The 3,890-nt window shown below is 38.0% G+C and overlaps 1 long non-coding RNA gene across 3 annotated transcripts; it reads right to left on the bottom strand.

Annotated features, from left to right (window-relative positions):
* Window positions 1-552: 552 nt before the first annotated feature.
* LOC133171427 (uncharacterized) lies at window positions 553-3,587 on the bottom strand. 3 transcript variants are annotated; one of them, XR_009718785.1, is made up of 5 exons: window positions 3,410-3,558; window positions 2,796-2,939; window positions 2,323-2,450; window positions 1,388-2,151; window positions 553-885 (listed from the first exon to the last, which is right to left on the bottom strand). It is a non-coding gene; the product is annotated as an uncharacterized LOC133171427 (long non-coding RNA). The 3 variants fall into 3 exon arrangements; XR_009718784.1 differs by lacking the exon at window positions 3,410-3,558 and adding an exon at window positions 3,565-3,587 and having other exon boundaries at window positions 553-2,151; XR_009718783.1 differs by having other exon boundaries at window positions 553-2,151; window positions 3,410-3,555.
* Between the last annotated feature and the right edge of the window lie 303 nt (window positions 3,588-3,890).

Below are 3,890 nucleotides of genomic sequence, written 5' to 3'. Positions count from 1 at the left end.
ACGATGTTGAAACGTGTTCAATTACTTGAGAACATTTGGAGAATTTGTGGTGAATTTCAAAATTGAAAGTTTGGAATATTTGGTAAGTGGGAAGTTGTGGAATAGGTATGCAAAAGATGAACAGTTGAAAATTGGAATGGTTGAATCGGTTGAAAAATGTAGAAATTAGAATAGAAAAATGAAATTTTGGAGAATTTGGTTGAATTTCGAATTTGGAATCTTGGTAAGTGGGAAGTTGTGGAATAGGTAGGCACAAGATGAACAGTTGAAAGTTGGACTAGGTAGAATCGGTTGAAAATGGTAGAAATTAGAGTAGAAAAACCAAATTTTAGAGAATTTCGAATTATTGGTAAGTGAGAAGTTGTGGAATAGTTAGGCATAAAATGCATGAGCTAAATGTTGAAACGGGTTGAATTGGTGGCAAAATGAATAAGTTAGAAAGGAAAAACGCTGTTAAATGACACTGAATGACGTATACATGAAGTGGGATTTAGCTGAACCTGTTGATGTTGGGACAATACAAATAGGTTAAAAAAATTTGGAAACTGCAGGTGAATATGTACATTTTAGAAAAAGCAGTAAGCAAGAAAACCAATAAGCGAGTAAAAACAGTACATACGCAAGAAGTATTAGTCAACAAGAAACAGTCAGCAAGGTAACTACTAAGAATCAAATCTGAATCTGTTCTTATTAGGCATAACGAAATCTGCATGACAACATAACGTCCACCAGGTGTCAGTGCTGAGTGACAGTTATTAAGCATGAGATGAACAGTTTAAAGTTGGAACATGTCGAAAAAGACATTCCTGTCCACAAATCCCATTGGAAAATAAGGATGCTGAGGCCAAAGACGTGTTGCTTTGACGTTGGGGATGTCTGGATAATCTGCAGTAAAATCAAAAACACCAAAAATAAATCCTCTATCCACATTAAAAGTAAAATAACATAGTGTATTTAAAAGTTGACAGAATTACATTGCATGTCTAATGAAAAAATATGCACATCTCTTGAAACTTGTTACAAATGTAAGGCTGTGTGTGCAATTGTTACAGACAGAAATGATTAAGACAGCTCATCCGCTATGCAACATATTTAGTTTCAGCGTCCTCTACTGGCAAAAATACATATTGCACTTGGGCGCATGCGTTTCTTCCTCTAAATAGAAAACAAACCTTCCTATAAACCAAAAGTTCTGGGGAGGCAAGTGCCACATAATGTTGATCTTTTATTTATCAATGTATGCAAACGAATGGTTTTTATGTATTATCTATCCATTTACCTGGCCGTTTATTACACCCAAAAGCAAATATAGCTTTTTCTATACGATAGACATCCATTGTACATTCTCATATTAACCTTGAGAGGGTTTAAAAAAATATTTACGTACCATCTTTGTCGTTGCCTGATGGATCTGTCCAGGTTCCCCCTTCCTTAGTTGTGCGTTTTTTCGTTCGTGTCCACCGTGTTGCTTAAGGTGAGTCAGTTCCACATGGACTATGGAAAATGTGAGTCGGCAGACAGTGCATATTTTCCTCACACTTTTTGACAAATCTATTTTCTGCTTCACTGTCCACTCGGCAAGTTTGAAACTTGTGTGCTTCTTTTTAGTAATACTTACCCCCTTGCGGTCGCAGTAACTGCCTGGAACGCGTCCATGCTGCTGAGTTAACTTCTGCAATCTACTTTGTGGTGCCACCGCACATGAGATGATCGCATTCCGTATTGTTTTCTATGTTCTTTGGACAGCAGGCCAAAGAACGCTACCGTAAATTCTATCTATCAATCTAGAATGGGAATACATGCGACATCTGAGCAACATTTTCAAAATAAACCATAGTATTCCAGAATACTAAAATAAAGACAGCTGAAGTTACAAATATCCCAAAATAAGACATGGGTAAAATACCATTACTATAGATTAAAATAGATTGAAATCATATACTATACAATACATTAATACCATTAACTACACATTGAAACAATATATTTGCGACTGTATTTGCTATAAACAAAATAATAAACTGGGTCACCTAAATCGGCATATGACGTTGCCTCTCTCTCTCTCTCTCTCTCTCTCTCCAACTTGGTGTCGTGGAGCCACACCAGCATCTCTGGTCGCAGGTCGAAGAGGCCGGCCTCTGAGGGTGGTCTCTATAGGGGGCAAATGTTGATGAAGTGGTTAAATATATTATCATAATTTAATAAAAATGAATAAAATAAATTATTTTGTGCATTTAACTTTAAACTTTAATAGTAGAACATTTTAACCAGAACAAACAAGTAACACAAAATACAAACAACAGAACAAAAAAAAAAAATTACCACAAAAACCCCTCTTCCACTCCTCTAATGGAAACATTCTGGTGGCATTGGTGGCGTCCACAAACTCCTTGTTCAAATTCACCATTGATTTTAAAGGCCACAAAGCGAAAGGGCTCTTCTTCCAGTTCCTGCGCAAAGAAATTTCATGACAATTTATTATGTTTGAAACACCACGAGAAAACATGATGGATGGATGGATGGATGGATGGGGTTGGGTAGGTAGGTATGTAGCTTGGTTAGATATAGATATATAAACAGAAAGACAGACAGATAGACAGACAGACAGCTGTGTCTGAGACAATATCCTACAAAGTTGGTGATCCAGATTTTGAGAAAACTCCTAAAGCATGAATCTGACTTCAACCTTAATGATGGTGAGCCACTGATAGCAGTGCATCCCAAGTAAATAACAGTATTGATTCAATTGAGAACACCTTTGTTTATACACTTAAAAAACTGCTTGCTTTAGGTACCTTTATTACAGTATTTTCTGTGGAGTGGAGCTCTACGCCACTAGAAGATGATGTTGTCATGTGTGTCATGGACAGCCGCTGTCCAAGTTTGACATGGAAAAAGTTGGTTTCGCGCCATGTGAGGACCTTAATTTCTCTTTGATCCTGTAATGAAAATGATAAATTAGTACTAGTTGTTGAAATGTATATCTTTACTGAGACACACACACACACACACACACACACACACTCTCTGACTCTCTGACTCTCTCTCTGACTCTCTCTCTGACTCTCTCTCTGACTCTCTCTCTGACTCTCTCTCTGACTCTCTCTCTGACTCTCTCTCTGACTCTCTCTCTGACTCTCTCTCTCTCTCTCTCTCTCTCTCTCTCTCGACACAATCAACAGATTAGCATTAGCAATACGCTATCGCAATACAACAACAAAAATCAGCTATAAAACTGCTCCTCAACCAATTGTTTCTTTGCAATTGTATTTGCAATACCGTAATTATTCTAATAATTATCGCCCATATTCTAATAACCGCCCTGTGTGTGTGTTAGCGATAGCATAAATTAAACATTGATACCTCTAATTATCGCCCATGCTGCTAAAAAATTCCCCCCAAAACTTACGTTTTCCTCCGCGACCACATGCCGACGTCATTGCGCAAGTTTAAATATGACTGATTTGACAGCGCGTTGAATGTCCCTTTTAAATTGTTTTTCTCCATAAACTATGATACAATTACACTCGTCACTCCGCAACAATATCCTCCTCACACAATTACGTTCTCGGGGCATGGGCTCGAACGAGACGATCGCGTTAATATGACGTGTACAACACGTGATATGCGACGGTAGCGTGTCGCATCGATAGAGCGTCAATTGACGCACCCCGCTGTTAGAGGTAGCTCAAAACAGCCGCTGTCCTCGTGTTAAGAACACCAGTTAGATACTACATAAGGAAAATATACATATTATCGCCCTTTTCAGTGCCCCTTGGCAATCGGACAATAATGGGTGATAATTGGAATAAATACGGTAATTTAATAAAACGGGTACCTTAAATGCACGGAAGACTTTGCTTGTAATGATTTTATACAGCCGCTAAGTG

This window comes from Syngnathus typhle, linkage group LG18 (assembly GCF_033458585.1).
Source record: "Syngnathus typhle isolate RoL2023-S1 ecotype Sweden linkage group LG18, RoL_Styp_1.0, whole genome shotgun sequence".
NCBI lineage: Eukaryota > Metazoa > Chordata > Actinopteri > Syngnathiformes > Syngnathidae > Syngnathus > Syngnathus typhle.
This window is presented reverse-complemented; position numbering and strand designations above follow the sequence as displayed.